This window comes from Myxocyprinus asiaticus, chromosome 32 (genome assembly GCF_019703515.2).
Source record: "Myxocyprinus asiaticus isolate MX2 ecotype Aquarium Trade chromosome 32, UBuf_Myxa_2, whole genome shotgun sequence".
Classification (NCBI taxonomy): Eukaryota; Metazoa; Chordata; class Actinopteri; order Cypriniformes; family Catostomidae; genus Myxocyprinus; species Myxocyprinus asiaticus.
In genome coordinates this window covers 27,848,335-27,868,621 of record NC_059375.1, presented here as the reverse complement: position 1 = coordinate 27,868,621, position 20,287 = coordinate 27,848,335, and positions in this window count along the sequence as shown.

Below are 20,287 nucleotides of genomic sequence, written 5' to 3'. Positions count from 1 at the left end.
CTGAGTTGGACCCTCTAAGGATTAAGACTTCTGGTGCTAAAAAAAAAAAAAAAAAAAAAGCCTGGCCATTTGCAAAAGGCCATTTTGCCTCCTACCCCATCCTGAGAATTATTGAGTGGGCTTTGTGAGTAACTGCAAACATGGTGAGTATCAAACTATTGCATTAAAAAAGTAAGGATGCATCAGTTATTTGAATCATGTCATGCCTTCTCAGATATTTGATGACATGCCCATCCATACATGATCAAAAGCCCAACTTAATATTGCAAAACAATTAATTACTAGCAACATAACAAAATAATTTGACATACAGAATCTGCCAAGATCCAGCTAATTGCATTTCCTGATCTACCCTGGCAGAGATGGATCTGACACAAGATGAAACTGACTTCAGTCAATATTTCACAGATATGAAGCTCACATTCTCTGACACATACTCATCCCTCAAACAAGCTCAACTGTCAATCTTCCATGAAGTAAAAGGATAAAGCTGTGAAGAATGTGGCAGGAATGTGGTTTTAAGGATTTGGGAAATAATCTTTGGGGAACAAATGTTTTTTATGCTACGGGTTCCTTTCTGCAGTGCACTTAAAGTTTAACTAAAGTTAGCAGCTGTCCTCTAGGGTGGACTGCAGAGTTTGAGAGAAAAAAAAAAATCAGACTGTTACTCACCCTCATTTTGTTTTTTGAGTTGAAAGCCACTGTTCACAGTCCACTTTTGTTGCACAGAAAAAAGCAGCCTGGACATTTAGTAAAATATCTCCTTTTGTGTTCCACAACCAGTACGATGTCCCATAAATAGGAACCATGTGTCAACTAAATGTCCTGTAACTTGTCACTTTATTTACCTGGTAAGGACATGGTGTCAGGGTGAGTAAATTATGACAAATTTCATTTTGGGGAGAACTATTCCTTTAAAATTATATCTTTCTTTTTACCCTGGACAAACCACTTCACATTAACATAAAATAAAATATTTGTTGTTGAACTAGATTTTCTTAGATTTTCTTTATGTTATAAGAACATAAAGCTAAAACCTTGATATCAAGGCCTGTAAACCAGTTGTTATACATGAGTGCATCAACACTTAGAGACTCAGCCTTCTGGCTGAACCATCTAGTGTACAAAGCCTCCTGTTTTCTTCACTGTTAACAATTAGTCTTGCATGGTCTCTCAGATAAAATGATTTAATTTCAGCATCAGCCAGGTTGTAGGGCATAGAATTATAAAACACACACACACACACACACACACACACACACACAAAATAAAAGGTACAGAAGATTGTGTAATAAAGGTAAGAGCAGATTGTGGTGTGGTTTTCTGTTTAGGATCAAAGCTGAGCCTAACACAGCTCTGGATAAATACATGATGAGCCTCACACCAAGCAACATAAGCATATCAAAGTTTGCATGCAATATGTAAGGCAACTATCATTTAAATTTGTCCAGCTCTGAGACACTTAATGCCACATAAGTTTTACTACTTAAGTAGTTAATCTAGTGAGAAATCGAGATATAAACACTGTGTGTGTTCTTTTATGTATAGATGTTTTAGTGCCTGCAGTCAAAAGCTTTTACGTGGTTCACCCCGTCCATCTGAAGGAATGATAATTACAGATCAGCATTCAAAATTCCCAGTAGCACTTTAAAGGCCAGATGTATAAAAACGATAAGGGGATAGTCCACCCAAAAATTAAAATTCTCTCATCATTTACTCACCCTCATGCCATCCCAGATGTGTATGACTTTCTTTCTTCTGCAGAACATAAACAAAGATTTTTAGAAAAATATCTCAGCTCTGTAGGTCCATACAATGCAAGTGAATGATGGCAAGAACTTTGAAGGTCCAAAAAGCATAAAAAGGCAGAATAAAAGTAATCCATATGACTCTAGTCATTAAATCTAAATTTTCAGAATCTATATTTTATGTTTGGGTGAGAAACAGATCAGTAATTAAGTCCTTTTTTTACTATCAATTCTCCTCTCTGCCCAGTAGGTGGCAATATGCACAAATGTGAATCGCCAAAAACGAAAGTAAAAATGGAGATTTATAGTAAAAAAGGACTTAAATATTGATCTGTTTCTCACCCACACCTATCATATTGCTTTTGCAGATATATATTTAACCACTGGAGACAAATGGATTACTTTTATTCTGCATTTCTATGCTTTTTGGACAGCCACCATTCACTTGCATTGTAAGGACCTACAGAGCTGAGATATTTTTCTAAAAATCTCTGTTTGTGTTCTGCAGAAGATTTAACCACTGGAGTTATATGGATTACTTTTATGCTGCCTTCATATGCTTTTTGGACTGCCACCATTCTTGCCACCATTCACTTACTAAAAATGTCATTTGTGTTCAGCAGAATAAAGACATTCATAAAAATCTTGGATGCATGAGGATAAGTAAATGATGAGAAAATTTTCATTTTTGGGTGAACTATCCCTTTAAGGAAACCTCACCCAGAAATTAACATTGTCATCACTGAATCATTCTCATGTTGTTCCAAACCTGTATAACTTTCTTCCTTGGAACACAAAAGGAGATATTAGGCAGATTGTTGGCCTCAGTCACAACTGACTTTGTATAAAAAAATTAAAAAAAGATTAAATTAAAGTGAATGGTGACTGAGGCCAACATTCTGCTTAATATCTCCTTTTGTGTTCCACAGAAGAAGGGAAGTCATACAGGTTTATAACAACATGAGGCTGAGTAAATGATGACAAAATGTATTTTTTATTTTATTTATTTATGTCATTTATTTATTTTTGGTGAACTATCCCTTTAAGATTTCATCAGCAACTTCTCTTTCTTGTCATCCTATTGCAAGTGGCAGTTTTGTTCAAAGATCAGAACAAGTCTCTGTGGATCAGCGAGGACAGAAACTTGTGATGGAGTTCTGACGAAACCAAGGTCAGCTGAATGCAGAAATTGCTAAAAGAACCACTCTCTGCTCTACACCAGGGAGCTCTTTAAAGCTAGAAAAGTTGGGTACAACAGATGCAATTGTAAAATGCAAAAATCCAAATTCCTCTTAAAATGAAGAGTGAACTTTGGTGATGAGAACAATGTTCGAAATTAGAAACCCACTGTGGGACACAAACACAACACGCTATTCTAACTAACACACATCGATAAACATGCATTGTAGAAAAGGGTGAAACAGTCAAGATCTAAAGATGGTGACTCACACTGTCCGCATTAAAACAATCAACCAGCTCCAATCAGATTTGATGCTTTTGCATCCAATTTGGGCCACATTCATATGTGGTTTTAAATCAGATAAGTGTCCGATATAGTCATATGATCCAAGTCTAGACACTCATATCCAATTCTCCTCTCATTTCACAATTTTTACCATCAACTATTAGGTCGTGTCAGATTTAAATGTGTTGATAACACTAGACTGTGCTGACTGACAGCTTAGTGCATTTTTTTTATTTTATTTTTTACATTGTGACATTACTTTCATTTTTCATAAGCTTTAAACATTACATATCTGTAAAATCAGATTTGTGTCAAAAGATTGGATATGTGCTTTAAGTGTTAAGGCAGCATTTGACCATTAAAGTTTTGTTAACTTGTTGGGTTTGATATCAAAGAGCTAGCTTGTAGCACAGATAATAATAATAATGATAATAATAATAATAATAATAATAATAATAATAATAATAAAAAGCAAGTGCACATGAGGTCAGTTTCAAAATCTTTTTGAAGCATATTGACCGGACTGACATTACCCCCAAATACATTAATTTACTCATCACCATGGAGATGAAGTAAAACTAATAATCAAAAAGCCTTGACAGGACATTTAGAAGGCAATAAGGAATAATTGGAATGTGACAAACATTTCACATTTACAGAGGCTATACAAATTGAGGCCGAAATGTATTGTGCCAAGAGGCAACGATTTTCTGCTGTGGAGCATTAGCTTGTTCATTTGCTCAATTAAGGTCCTGTTCATACCTAGCAGTGTCTTGATGTGTCTCTGTCTTTTCTCCATCTGTCCCAACCTCTTCAAAGAGTCCACTTTGTCCAACAAAGATGAATGAGACATTGGAGCCCCCATTACTAAAACCCCTAGTCAGTTATTTACTCTCTGTTGTTCCCTGCAGATGTTAAAACTAATCTGTACAACAGTCCTTTACAAATGTCCCCAATCAAACATTTCTACGGGCATATTTACCACACTTGTATAGCCAAGCAACAAAATAAGAACTTAGTTTGATACAGTGGTTAAATCCATATCTTCAGAAGTGATATGATAGGTGTGGGTAAGAAAAAGATCAATATTTAAGCTCTTGTTTTACCATAAATCTCTACTTTTACTTTCACATACTTGTTCTTTTGTTTTTGGCAATTCAAATTCTTTGTGAATTCCGCCACCTACTGGGCAGGGAGGAGAATTTATAGTAGAAAAGCACCCATCATATCGCTTCTGAAGATTTGGATTTAACTACTGGAGTTTTATGGATTACTTTTATGCTGCCTTTATATGCTTTCTGGACCTTCAAAGTTCTGGCCACCATTCACTTGCATTGTATGGACATACACAGCTGAGATATTCTTCTAAAAATCTTCATTTGTGTTCAGCAGAAGAAAGAAAGTCATACACATCTGGGATGGCGTAAGGGTGAGTAAATGATAAGAGAATTTTCCTTTTTGGGTGAACAATTCCTTTAATGAACTCATATGAACTGAGAGGCTACATGGAATATTTCTATTTTTTAAAATATTATTTTGTCACATCACCGAAATCTTGATTATAAGATAAAAACTCCATGGATACAATACTGTATGTCAACCACCCACTCAGAAGTCATATAAACTGTGCACATACACACATCGAGCATTCTATTAAACTATTAACAGATCAGCACTACTGCTCAATTGAGAACATTTTCGCTGATGCATGCTGCCCCCTGCGATGACTGTGAGCCACGCTTTGACACCTGACAAGGGAGTTTTAGTTGTGCAAAATAACATGAAAGAGCTTCCAAGGGAGTTGTGCAGAGGGGTGAAGACCTGATTTAGCATTAAGGAAGTAGAGTTTCCATGGCAGGATTAGTTGCTTTGATGTAGCAGTTGATGGAAGACTGACAGACAGTTTGAAGTTGGCCCCTGAGAACTCATCTTCTGAATGTACCACTCTACAAGGGCCATTCACACAGGAGGCGTTCTTGGGTTCAAAACAGCTAGATAAAGCACAATGAAATGGAGCAAAACACAAGGGTTTAAACATGTGGTTTTTTAAAGTTGCACTACTTCACAAGCCATCCTAAACACAAAGTTTATGTCATGAGAAACTGAAAAACTTCAAGGCATTTGATGCATGTGTACATAAACAATTTTTAAAAAGATGATGTGATTATTTCAATATGGAAATCCAAGCAGCAAAACTGTTGCTGCAGTACATTGTGACTGTAATACCAATAGAATGGTTCTCAATTGTTTTTTTGTTTTTTTCTTATAGAAATCACAATGTTTAAATGTCCCTTAATAGCTAAAGATCGATTTCAGTTTTTATTTCTCTGCTTTGCAAAGCACTTTGTGGCATAATACCTATCCACAAACCCCACAATGGTTGTAATGGATTATAATTTAAATGGGCCTACATTTTATGAGACAGAATGATTTGAAGCCAGAATATTTTTGCCAGTGGCAGATATGTAGAAGTGAATAGCAGGCTTTAGACACTATTCTGAAATATATATTTATAATATACTCTATACACTCTATAATACACAGTTTATACGACTGAATGCTTTCATAGTGTTTCAGGAACAATTTGGGTTAAGTTACTCAAAATAAGTAAACCATTACAAATAGCTGATTACTTCTCTAAAAATGTAATCATATTACTGATTACTTATTCTAAGAAGTAATCACATTACTAATTATTTTACTTTAAAGTTACTTTCTAAATCACTTTTCCTAAAAACGATTTTGGTTTTCCATTAAAATTCAAAATGTCTGTATTTCCTCCTCATTCATTGTCGCGCACCTTTCAGCTGTCATAGAAACGCTAACAGATGTACTGTACATATTAATTAATATTTGAAACATATTCTAAATATTACTTTAGCCCAAGTAATGTACTTAAAAGAAATCACATCGAAAGTCAGTAACTGTATTCTGATTACAAGAATTTAAAATGTAATGTATTACACTACGTTACTTAATACTTTGTAGTTGGATATATCCAACACTGTTCAGTAACTAGTTAACTCCAAATAAGAAAGGGTTAAGTTTTAAAGTCTTAAGACCTCAGTGCTCATTCTTGCTATGAACCAATAAATAGTAGCTATACGGTTCTAATGCCTGTCATCAAAACAGTAATTGAGACATTATTCTGCTAAACTATGAGTCTTCATCATTAAAGCCAATGTTGCCTAGCAACAGATATTTCAGAGCACAAAGGAGCAGAGGTGTTTCCTGGCACGAGTCTGCAGTAAGCATGTGAGAGTTTTCCACTGGCACAATGGGAAATGTAATATACATACAGCTGACCACATCCAAGTATGGACCCCAAGACAGAGCTAAAACTGGGAATTAATTAATGTAATTGAACTGATCTAAATTGCAGTTGGCAAGTCACGTGTATAGTCACACAGTCTAATATACCTCTATAATACATGGACTGGAAAATAAATAAGGTGAATTTTGATTTCATGTTGACTTTAATGATGAAGTATGTAGCTCTCACTGATACAACATTACTTTAGTCCAGCATTAACTGAGAAGATACTGCAGCATGTCTGTGTCTTTAATGGTAATGTTAGAAGAGTGACAGGGCAAATGGTTGTGTCAGAGCATGGTGGCATCTGCTCTTGCCAACAGGGCCCCTTAGGCATGGAGGCAATCAGGTCCCCTCACCCTGGATCTTCCCTCACTCCTTCCTTCCAACATATCCGCAATGACCTAGGCAGCCTGTCTCGGGGGCACAGGTGCAAACCAATAAGCCAATCGAGCACACCGGGGCACTAAAATGCAGTTCTGTCTTAAAAAGTGAATTTTTATTTGGAATGAGCACAGGTTATATCCCATCATATAAAATTATTGCACAGAGACTGACACAGATTACAATGTTTTCTATCTTGGTTTTCATGTACCTAGACATGAATGAAGTGGTGCCAAATGAAAAGTCTTGTTTCTGTGATGAATTGTTCTTGGGTATGTCAAAGGAATTGTTCACTCAAAAAAGAAAATTCTGTCATTGTTCACTCACTCCCATGTCATCACAATCTTGTATGACTTTCTGTCATTCGTGGAACACAATTAGGAAATTTTTTGAAGAATATCCTAGCCATCTTTTCCATATAAAGAAAATGAAATTGGACTGGGACTGTCAAGTTCCAAACTGACAAAAAAAGCACCATAAAGTATCATAAAGTCTAGAGATTTATGGACAACTTTTATGATGCTTTATGGCACTTGAATTGTTTTTTTTTTTTTTTTTTTTTTGAGTGATTATTTGCACTAGGTGTAAATTGCACCTACCTCACAGTGTGGCTATTTACACCAAAAAATTGGTGGAAACAGAAATTTACAACAAACTACACCATTAGTGTTGCTGCTGTAGCGTGTAACAGCAATGTGAATGTGTTCGAATACGCCTTGTGTCCCATTTTTCCATCCTGTTTCCTGTCTCCACTCTTAATATTTTCTCTATTACTACTTATAATAATAAATTAAAAATGAACATAAAGGTTGATTTCATCACAGTGATTAAAAGTTTTTATGCAATTAACAATGGTGTTACTACAGTAATATGTTTACAAAGTAACCATGTTTAATTTTGTAGTTACTATGATTTTACTACAAAATACCAAGGTTAGTTTTTGTAAGGTAATGTTAGAGTTAGGTTTAGGAGTAGAGGATAGTGTAGGATGTTTGTGGGACTTCCTTATAATGTGTAGAGTGTCTGTGGGATTCCCCTATTCTGTTTGTTAGTATTTAAATTGAAATTGGGGTACAAATAGTAATTTGCATTTAGTGCAAAGAAGATGGTTTTTGTTGTATCGCTAGTGCAAATAGCCTATGCCTTTTTAGTTTTTTATTTATTTATTCATTTAAATATATATATATATGTATTTAAGCAATATCACATGAGCAAGAATGCGATATGGCCCTACATCAGCACAGCTGTGATTCGGCTGCAGGCACATGGCCGCAGGCTGAGTGCCGTCATATGTAGGTAATTTCTTTATTTTATCACAGATAATGAAACAGATTTATAAAATCCCCCCCTTTTAGGGAGGTCTGTGTATGAATACATTAACAAATTGGCTGACAACACTCATGACTGAATACATGATAATGATTTCAAGCAAAACGGTATAAAAACACAGCTATCCTGGCAAAATTTTCCCAACAGGATTGAGCACCGAGCCATATCAAAGCAGTATTATTTAGCAACCACATCTTTATTAAGCGATCATGACCCCCAGCACCTTTTGTACCCAGAGGTAAATGACAGGTGGCACAAATGTGATTTGTGGATGTTTATTCATTTATGCCAGATCAGGAATAGAATGAAACATTTCCCCCTGTGCTAAAGGATAATGAATAAAACATTTTAAAGCCAAAATACAGACAGTGTTTCATTAGGATCAGAGTGCCGACATAAAGGGGCACAGAGCTATTTTTATACCACAGAGCAAACAACTAAAGGCAAGATCCTGAGACCAAACAGGTCCCTGTTCAATTGGATACTCCCTCTTAAGACAAACTCCAGAATGCATAGCTTCTTCTCTGAGGTGAACACTTACATTAGAATTACAAAAAAAGAGACTGTTCAGAGACAAAACTGTCATGATTTCCTATGTTGATGCATTTCCTATTGAACACGAGGCTGGGGCTCCCACTTTTTTAAATAGCCAGTAACTTTTAGTTTATGTCACAGAACTGAACCATGTTTTGCTACTTACTATTTCTAGAAGCCATTGCATTAGGGGGAGGGGCATTCTCATTCTAGACTTAAGGTGTTTCTCTTCTTGCGCTCATAAAAATGAGTCTTGTCTAACTTTGTTGAAGAGTGAACTCAGAAAACTTGAGGACATAAAACGCATCTATGCGAGTTTTGAGATGTGCTGCAATATGTAGATTCAATAACCTTTTAACAATTTCCTTTTTTTGGAAGTGGGTGATGACGTCAAAAAAGTCCACAAAAATGTAAGGACGCAAAAAGAATGGACATTGAGAAACAGCCTTAGACTTAGATTTTGATTAGACATAAATTAATGATCAATATTTTTTATCAGTTTTTCCTGCAGAGAAAGACTGTAACTTGTAAATTCTTATTTCTGCTTAAAGTTTATTTTTGACTTTTAGGAGTACACTTGCATACAGAGTACCTCAAAGCCAACAGAAATAAATTAAATGTCACAAAACCCCAATTTGTACTTCATGTGGTAATAAAAATCCCCTTGAGAGTTTCAATGTACCTCTCATTAGTCACAATAAAATAAAAAGCCTTGCTTTATGTTAAGAGACAGGAGAGGGCAAATTTTATAAACATCAGTAACTTTCAAGTATCCGAGGACTTTGATAAAAAAAGAAAAGGTCAGATTTTCCCAGACATGAGAGCTTTGATCAAAAGTGCAAATGACAGATGTCTCTAGAATTGGGTCTAATTTGTGTTTTTCATTGTTTTTTGTCTAGTTTGTCTAGTTTGACACATTTACATAAATCTGTTTGTTTCAACTGCTCATGTTAGGTTGGCGTGAGGAGCACGTACAGTATGTTTTAGCAGAAATCATTTTCTCTATCACTGGCTGTCCTCACACTCTACTGGCATAGCACACCAAGCAAAAGGACAGTGATCCATCATTAATCTGAAAGCCATGTTGAGCATAAATCTTTCCGATCTCCCAAAACACAAAGAGAAAAAGCAACAAAAAACCTCTCTGAGGTCACCCTAGTTACCTATTCCAGATCCCCTGTTTCTTTGGGATAAAACGGCATTGTCTTAGGCCAAGTGCACACTACAATACTGAAGCATATTGCCCTGCACACATTTAAAGACTCACATTTGTCCTGTTTTCTGTCATGTTGGTGCACTTTTACATAAGTAATTACAGACTGTGCATCAATTGCAAGTTAATTTTCCAAACCAACTATAGCTACAAGCTTATGCATATAGCAACACAAGAGTTGATTATTCTGACATTCCTTACACGTCATGCACTTATTTGCACAGAATGGAAAAAAGAGCTGAAATATGGATGAAATTAAGCATGGAAAGACATGAGGAGTTTACAAAACTATTTTCTGCAGGATTTGTTTAGGGGGTTAAGTTAACAATGCACACATAATTTGTAGATGGGAAAGTGTCCTTTAAAGAAAAGTGGGGGTAAAAGTGTATCATTGAAATCCACTTGCTTAAAAAATTGAGTGACAGTCTCCTGACTCCCTCCATATATTGTAAGGAGATTCAATAAAAACAATGGAACTTTGAATCTAGGAATTTCATTGGAATCCAATTGTATACCTCATCAATTTATAATATGGGGGGTGGGAGGGGGGGAGAACTATTTGCTCTTGCATTCCTGGCTGACTGCTTGCTCTGTGAATATCTTGTTAGAGAGAGACTAGATCATGTCTCCCCATCGGCCAAATGGCTCAGTCCAGCTGGTTAAAGCAGATCTACTCAGAGCCATCTGTGTGAGAGATTTCTTTCACTCGCTCTCTCTCTCCCAATTAGCTCCTTTCCCACATACAGTCCAGGTACTTTCCCCTTAGGAAATTTCTAGATGAGAACTCTGAAGAGGAACTGCACACCCACGGAGACTTGCATTCGGACACACAAAAGGAACCCCCGTTGTACTATCATCAAGTGTTGACCATTTCACTTCTGATATTGTTTACAAGCACGATTCAATAGCAACAACAAAATCAACAACGCAGATGGGGGACTTTAGGATTGGAGCCACACTTTTGTTAGGGCTGTTTTACACAAACTGTGTCTTCAGGTTACAGTCTTTACACTGGGCGTGAGCCATGTAGTAATGCATCCCTGTAGAGGAGTGATGAGGCACTTAGCATAACCACGCAGCACATGCTGAATGCATTATAAACCTATATATGAACACTATCTTAGGCTATTATGACTCAACATAAAATACTGTACTGAACTACTCACCCATCGACTTCACCAAAAGACATCTTGATGTAAGTTAACCATGCAGTAACAGGCATGCAACACTTTCCTCATATAAATTAGATTTTATGACGATTATGTTAATAAAAAAATTTCAATTACCCACTCTCCATAACATAAACTCAGCAAAAAAAGAAATGTCCCTTTTTCAGGACACTGTATTTTAAAGATAATTTTGTAAAAATCCAAATAACTTTACAGATCTGTATTGTAAAGGGTTTAAACAATGTTTTCCATGCTTGTTCAATGAACCATAAACAATTAATGAACATGCACCTGTGGAACGGTCGTTAAGACACTATCAGCTTACCGACGGTAGGCAATTAAGGTCACAGTTATAAAAACTTAGGTCACTAAAGAGACCTTTCTACTGACTCTGAAAAACACAAAAAGAAAGATGCCCATGGTCCCTGCTCATCTGTGTGAACGTGCCTTAGGCATGCTGCATGGAGGCATGAGGACTGCAGATGTGGCCAGGGCAATAAATTGCAATGTCCGTACTGTGAGACGGCTAAGACAGCACTACAGGGAGACAGGAAGGACAGCTGATCGTGCAACACCTGCACAGGATCGGTACATCCGAACATCACACCTGCAGGACAGGGACAGGATAGCAACAACAACAGCCCGAGTTACACCAGGAATGCACAATCCCTCCATCAGTGCTCAGACTGTCTGCAATAGGCTGAGAGAGGCTGGACTGAGGGCTTGTAGGCCTGTTGTAAGGCAGGTCCTTAGCAGACATCACCGGCAACAACGTCGCCTATGGGCACAAAGTCACCTTCGGGCACAAAGTCACCTTCGCTGGACCAGACAGGACTGGCAAAAAATGCTCTTCACTGACGAGTCGTGGTTTTGTCTCACCAGGGGTGATGACGTTCCCTATCTGTCACTCACTCGACGTTGGTGTCGATGTAGTGACACTACGGGTCCCTATACAAAACGCCACAAGGCTGAACTGTGTTATGTGAACTGGCGGTGTGTGGTGGGCAGACTTGCTGTGTGCCTCATAGCCAGCACACCAGGTCAACACGTAACCTCCCCCAACACAGTTATGAGTGTCGAACGGCCCTTTTTTGGGGACAAGTCGACTACCCAAAGATAGAGACAGGCTTAACCCAGTCGTGGCCTCTTTTCCCCTTCTCTTTTTCCACTTCCTAAAAAAGAAGGGGGATTATCCGACTGGGCCACCAGGTCTAGTCGGGGCGTGTCCCTCCCAAGGGGAGGACACCGCGGAGACCACACCTCGCCCAGGGGGGGGGGTATTTAAGTGGAAAATACATCACATGGTCTTGCCGATCATGTGGAGCATTCTCATAGTAGATCCTACCCAATGGGGGAGGAGTTATTACAAACATGGAGACTGTGGCAGAGGGGGCTCTGCCCAAGGAAGATGCAGTTTGCCAACAAGGAAACGAATTAGCGGAAGATATACATCGCATGGGGTTACCTTACAGGGAACCGCCACATGCAGAGCATCTACCCCAGAACAGGGCTCTTAGTTAGCACGTGTACTGGGCCGGTAGCGAGTCTCTCCGAAAACTCGACTGCCACAGGGCTCGGAGGAAGTCAACCAGGGAACAAATTTTGTGAACACTACTGGGAATTAACAGCGCACATCTTCAGCTCAAAAGGAGGTGGAAGGCGCTATGTGCAAGCGATACACCCGGCCGGCTATCCCGGGCTTATCCACTTGTTGCGTGCCACTACCTGGGATGAAACTGGTTCCACCTGGAGGTTGTAGAACCTTGCAAAGGTGTTGGGTGTTGCCCAGCCCGCTGCTCTGCAAATTCTGCAAATCCAAGGCCCAAGAAGCCACTACACCACGGGTAGAATAGGCTCGTAGCCCTACCGGGGGTGGCATGTTTTGGGCAAGATATGCCATAGTTATGGCATCAATGAGCCAGTGGGCGATCCTCTGCTTGGAGGCAGCGCTTCCTTTCCGCTCTGCACCAAAAGCAGACAAAGAGCTGCTCAGAGATTCTAAAGCTCTGCGTGCGATCCAAATAGTAAAGCACGCACCGGACACAGCGACGACAGGGCCTCCTGGGGCAGCACTTGCAGGTTCACCACCTAGTCCCTAAAGGGGTGGTGGGAACCTTGGGCACATAGCCCGGTCAGGGTCTCAGGATCACGTGAGAGTAACCTAGACCGAACTCCAGGCACATTTCGCTGACAGAGAACGCTTGCAGGTCACCTACCCTCTTGATGGAAGTGAGCGCAGTCAGGAGGGCAGTCTTCAAGGAGAGTGCCTTAAGCTCGGCTGACTGCAAAGGCTCAAAGGGGGCTCTCTGTAGACCCTGAAGAACTACAGAGGTCCGCTGAGGGAACGAGGCATGGCCTGGAGGGATTCGGCCTCCTGGCGCCTCTTAGGAACCTGATGATCAGATCATGCTTCCCTAAGGACTTACCGTCGACTGCGTCGTGGTGTGCTGCTATGGCAGCAATGTACACCTTCAAGGTGGAAGGGGACAGCCTCCCTTCCAACCTCTCTTGCAGGAAGGAAAGCACTGATCTGACTGCGCATCTCTGGGGGTCTTCCCGACGGGAAGAATACCACTTAGTGAACAGACGCCACTAAAAAGGCATACAGGCACCTCGTAGAGGGAGCCCTAGCCTGAGTGATCGTGTCTACTATTGCAGGCGGGAGACAGCTTAGGTCTTCCACGCCCCGTCCAGGGGCCAGACATGGAGATTCCAGAGGTCTGGGCGCGGGTGCCGGATGGTGCCCCTTCCCTGAGAAAGAAGGTCCTTCCTCTGGGGAATTTTGCCAGGGGGGAGCTATCGCGAGGAGCGGGCCACTAGGGTGCTTACCAGGACGACCTTCTCCTCGTCCTCCCTGACCTTGCACAGGGTCTGTGCAAGCAGGCTCACTGGGGGAAAACGCATATTTGCGAATGCCAGGGGACCAGCTGTGTGCCAGCACGTCTATGCCGAGGGAGGCCTCGGTCAGGGCGTACCAGAGCGGGCAGTGGGGTGGATTCTTGGGAGGCGAACAGGTGCACCTGTGCCTGTCGAATCGACTCCAAATCAGCTGCACCACCTGACACTACGTGTCCGCCGTAGTGTTGAGGTTACCCGGGATGTGAGTGGCTTGCAGCGACTTGAGGTGCTGCTGACTCCAGAGGAGGAGACGGCGGGCAAGTTGTGACATACAACGAGAGCGCAAACCACCTTGGTGGTTGACATATGCTACCATTGTCGTGTTGTCTGTCTGAACTAACACGTGCTTGCCCTGGATCAATGGCCGAAACCTCCACAGGGCGAGCAGAATTGCCAACAACTTGAGGCAGTTGATGCGCCAATGCAGCTGTGGACCCGTCCGGAGGCCGGTGGCTGTGTGCCCATTGAAAACGGCGCCCCAGCCCATTTTGGAGACATCTGTCATGACCACGACGTGCCTGGGGACCAGTTCTAGAGGAACACCTGCTCGTAGAAACGAGAGGTCGGTCCAAGGGCTGAAAAGACGGTGACAGACCGACGTAATGGCCACGCGGTGTCCCGTGGCGCCATGCCCGTCTCGGGACTCGAGTCTGGAGCCAGTACTGAAGCGGCCTCATATGCATCAACCGGAGCGGGGTGGCCACCGCCGAGGATGCCATATGCTCCAGGAGCCTCTGAAAAAGTTTCAGTGGAACCGCTGTTTTCTGTTTGAATGCCTTCAAACAGGCCAGCACCGACTGGGCGCGATCGTTCGTAAGGCGCGCCATCAAGGAGACCGAGTCCAACTCCAAACCGAGAAAAGAGATGCTCTGAACCGGGAGGAGCTTGCTCTTTTCCCAGTTGACCCGAATCCCTAGAGGTGTGAGAGCACCAGGTCCCTGTGTGCGCACAACACGTCTCGAGAGTGAGCTAAGATTAGCCAGTTGTCGAGATAGTTGAGAATGCGAATGCCCACCTCCCTTAACGGGGCAAGGGCAGCCTCTGCGATCTTCATAAAGACGCGAGGAGACAGGGACAGGCCGAAAGGGAGGACTTTGTACTGATACGCCTGACCCTCGAACGCAAACTGCAGGAAGGGTCTGTGTCGAGGAAGGATCGAGACGTGAAAGTACGCATCCTTCAGGTCTACCGCCGCAAACCAATCTTGATGCCGGATGCTCGCTAGAATGCGTCTTTGCGTCAGCATCTTGAACGGGAGTCTGTGTAAAGCCCTGTTCAGTACTCGCAGGTCCAAGATTGGCCGCAACCCACCGCATTTTTTCGGTACAATGAAGTAGGGGCTGTAAAACCCTTTCTTCATCTCGGCTGGAGGGACAGGTTCTATCGCGTCCTTCCGTAGGAGGGTAGTGACCTCCGCGCAAGGTAGTAGCGTTTTCGTCTTTCACCAAGGTGAAGTGGACACCGCTGAACCTGGGCGGATGCCCGGCGAAGTGAATCACGCAGCCGAGTCGGACGGTCCGGACCAGCCCTCGTGACGGATTGGAAGGCGCAAGCCATGCGTCCAAGTTCCGCGCAAGGGGGACCAAAGGGACAACATCATCGGATGTACCGGCAGGTGGGGCCTCGCGGCGGGGCAGAGCTCGAGGTGCCACATCACGTCGTGGCCGTGCTGAGTCCGAGGACATCGAAGCACTTACCTGGCTCCTTGTGACCACCCCCGGAACAGCCTGGGACGGGGGAGGAAGAGGCCTGTCCTCGTGACCCATGGAGACTGTCACATCGGGGGCGGATTTGTGCCACAGCTGGACGCTCAGGGCGGGAGACCACCGCTGGAGCGCCAACCTGCCAAATGGAGTGGTGGACGGTGGTCGTGATGCCAGCCGTACACACCGGATACGTGACCCAGGGAACAAGGCAACCACTCTTGCTGAGCTCTTGAGTACTGCATCGTATGTTCGGGGGAGTGGCATGCAAATACCACTCGCCAATTTTCATTGGCCTTTTATCAAGACCAGAGGTGTCTCGGGCTCCCAAGAGTGACCCCTAGTGTCACTACATCGACACCAACGTCGAGTGAGTGACAGATAGGGAACTCAAACCACTCCCATTGAAGTCACACAGCAGATTTGCTCACCATTTGCACACAAATAATATGTGAAACAGGCGATACTCTTTGGATACTTTGTTTGTTTTTATGTTATTTTTGTTAAGGGTATTGGAAAATTAGCACAATCCTCTAAGTAGCAGGCTAGAAGCTACAAGTTTGTTTACTCATGGTGGCTTCTGACTCTTTGCATTTCTCATTGCTTTGTGCATCATACATGTTTGACCACTCAGAGGTTGCAGGACCTCCCACAGTCCGTCTTCTCCAAAAAATACCCTAGAGTAGGAGCTAAATATGTCACTCTAAACGGCTAAGAGGAACTATAATTTCTCATGTGCAAAAAAATGAAAAACAGTAGTTCTACGTAAAAGTACCTAAAAAAGGCTTTAATTCCAGCAGTGGGGAAGGGCCTAAGAAGATGTGTTCCCCAATAATAAATTTATAAGGTGTACAAGTGAATTCCAAAGAAATTCCAAGTTACAAAGTTTTTATTGAATCTCTTTGTAATAGGGAGTCAGGAGACTGTCACTAAATTTTTTAAGCAAGTGGATTTCAATGATACACTTTCCCCATATTTTTCTTCAAATGACACTTTTCCATTTACAAATTATCTGTATACTGTTAACTTAATCCTCTCAACAATTCCTGCAGAGAGTATTGTAATCTCCTCACACTGTGACTTGACGTGGTTACATGGCATGACATGGTAACATGGTATGGCAGGATCCTGACTTGGCCGTGGTAGGCGTGGATGCTGACTCATTGGCCATGGCAGGCGTGAGCGCTGGACCGTGGAGCAGAGGCGGGCCTGGACCGTGGAGCAGAGGCAGGCCTGGACCGTGGAGCAAAGGCTTGCTTGTGACATGGTATGGAGCAGTCTGGGGCTTGGCTGAGACATGGCATGGAGCAGACTGAAGCTTGGCAGTGACATGGCATGGAGCAGGCTGAGGAGTTGCTGTGACATGGCATGGAGCAGACTCTGGCGTGGCTGTGACATGGCATGGAGCAGACTCTGGTGTGGCTGTGACATGGCATGGAGCTGACTCTGGCGTGACTGTGACATGGCATGGAGCTGAATCTGGCATGGCTGTGACATGGCATGGAGCTAACTCTGGCGTGGCTGTGACATGGCATGGAGCTGACTCAGGATCAGGGGAAGAAGGTGGCGCAGGCTCCATGACGTGGGACCCTGGCTTGTCGGCCATGACGTGGGACCCTGGCTCATCGGCCATGACGTGGGACCCTGGCTTGTCGACCATGACGTGGAACTCTGGCTCGGCGGCCATGACGTGGAACTCGTTTCCACCCTTCCCTGGTCTTTTCACCTACCCTAGACTGTTTGTAGTTATGCTACTGATACAAGAGTTAAATATTACATAAAATACATCACTTTACAGTAACAACTTTGGCCAATTAATGTGCTGGAAAAAAAATTCTGACCATCGAAGCGTCAATGTGTGTGTGTGTGTGTGTGTGTGTGTGTGTGTATATAAATAAGTTAGTTCTGGTCCTCGAATCTGATTGGACAAGAGCCGATCCATGAGTACTGATGGTCTCACATCATCATCACTCGGACGATTCACTGTGTGTATCACTCCGTTTGTGTTCGTGCAGTTCTAAACTAAAGTGTAAGAGCAGTGCAATGTGTTTAGAGATATGTCTCTTTACATTTAATTTTGTGACATTACATATTTTAGCCAGCAGGTGGAGGCAAAAGACCATTTTTGTGTGTAATATGAGCCAGTAGGTGACGGGAAGTGAGTCAGCGTCACTCAGTGTTTATATTCAACACCACTTCCGTGATCGCTCGTATTACTTCTACACTATTAAAGCTAGGAAATAGCTTCAAACGGCTTTAAACTAACAACTTCAGCAATAAGGCTCATTACAGCTGAGAGACACAACAGACTGATTAATTACACAAACTCATGGCGCTTACCTCTTAACGGACTTTCCACACGGGAGAGGACAAAATGGCGGAGGACATTGCGGTTTCTATAGTGAAAGACTCTTGTGCACCAGCTACCGTGAAATAGGGAGAAATACCCCCACTATATATGCAATACCCCATATATATATATATATATATATATATATATATATATATATATATATATATATATATATATATATATAATTAAAAAAATCAAACCTATAATAATGTAAGACACTATATAATGGCTATGGTTTTTCACATATCCAGACACATGGCAAGCCAGAACAAATAGATATATTTAATATCTAACAATACTATTAACTCTGGCTCTTGGTTCAGCAATGACGAAAGAGAAATTCCAGCAAACAGACAGAATCGGAACCATCTGGTTGACATGGAGCTTAATTTCTGAGTCTCTCCTCTCACCACAAATATTGATGAGAAGGTGGAGGGGTTGGTATGGAGTGGGTGGTCCGTTATAGTGGAGAGGGGCCTGTCTGCTAGGGAGTCCCTTTAAAACTCAAGGCCCCTTTATATCTTCCTGCCCTTATTGTCTGGAAAGCATCTGGCTGGGATGTTCGTGCTCGTCGCCTCTGCCCCTCCTCTTGCCTGCTAGAATCCAAGACCCCCACCTCCCACAACCCAAACTACTAAATGAGAAACCAAGATCAAAATAGCCCAACCAATCTCCTGGCATGTCATAACCCATTATACTCAGTAAATAAAACAGAATGCTTACTTGCTCACAGAGCACCTTAAATAACCCACTTGAGAAAGAGTTTCCTGAATATATAGTAGCCATTTTTACAAATATAACTTGGCAACCTGTTAGTCCTTTCTCTTTCTTCGGCCCTAAATGACCTGTTGTGTGTTCGGTCACAGAGTATAGGAGTCCTTACGTATAAGACATAGTGTTTAAGTAACAATTATACAACAGTTAGTTGTCTAATTTGATGTTCCAAGATAATATTTAGTATAACAGCACTGTGATGTTTTACTGTTTATATCACTTCGCTTATCTGTTCATGGTGTTCCTGACAGGCTGTCAGTCTTTTCATTGCTTGGCGACACAGAAAGCTTGATACTTTGGATTCTTTTGGAACTATTTTCATTGGCAGAGATAAAATCTATGAAATACCTGGCCAAATTTTGGCTAAAATATAGAAATACATATTCAATCCAAGGGCTGTTGCAGGAGACCTTTATCTCAAAATCACTTCTGAAAGCAAAAAGATTGCCAATGAGGCCAGAAAAGCTTGATCTCTAAGACAAGGAGCTTTGTGTACTTTTGTACCTAAAAATCTAAGGATTGTGTGCCAAGCAGATGTAGTTATCAAACTTTTAGATGTAATTAATATATGTAAGATGAAATGAGAAAAACAGACAAGATCTTTCCTCAAAACCACCCAAAGCAGGAAAATTATATTTAATTGCTCACCTATAGTTTACTAAAGGATTACAAGACCTTCCCGAAAATCAACAGGGAGCTGAATTCTACCAAGCTTTTCCAGTAATTTAATTTTCCCAGGCTATCTTTCACTGGCAATGACTGTTTAAAAATATGAATGCATCAAAAAATTTCTAATTGTCCCCTCGCTTTTCAGCTAACTCGCACACATGCACGGAAACATGCAAAAACCAAATTTTAATGAATGGGAAATGCATGTAAACACACAGCGACTTGCCATGGCAACGCAGTTCAGTTTGACAGTATGTTTACACTCTGGAGAATTTGGTCTCTTTTCATTTTCTGGGTTGTTAGGAGATCCAATTCCTATGGTAACTGTAGCTCTTATATTGAGGCTCCTCCTTTTATGGAGGTGGTCAAATTGTAGTTTTGCAGACATACTGAAATTATTAACCAATGCTTCTTACAGAAGACCAGTCCACTACAGAAAGTACAGTAGTAATTCAAAAATGATTTTTTTCTCTCTCTTTTGACCAGACACTATACTATACTTACTGTATAAAAATCTCTACAGGACACTATTAACATTGTAATATTATATGGCTTAACTGTACTGTACTGTGCTACTGTAAGGATCCTGTAACCTCAGTCAGCCTTGTTTATTGTTTTTGGTGTCAGGATCCTGTAGCCTGTTGCACGAAACTAGTTGAACAAACTCATAGTTTCATAGTAAATTTCAGGTGGGCAAAACCAATCTCAAGAAAGACGCCCACATTAAACATTCTC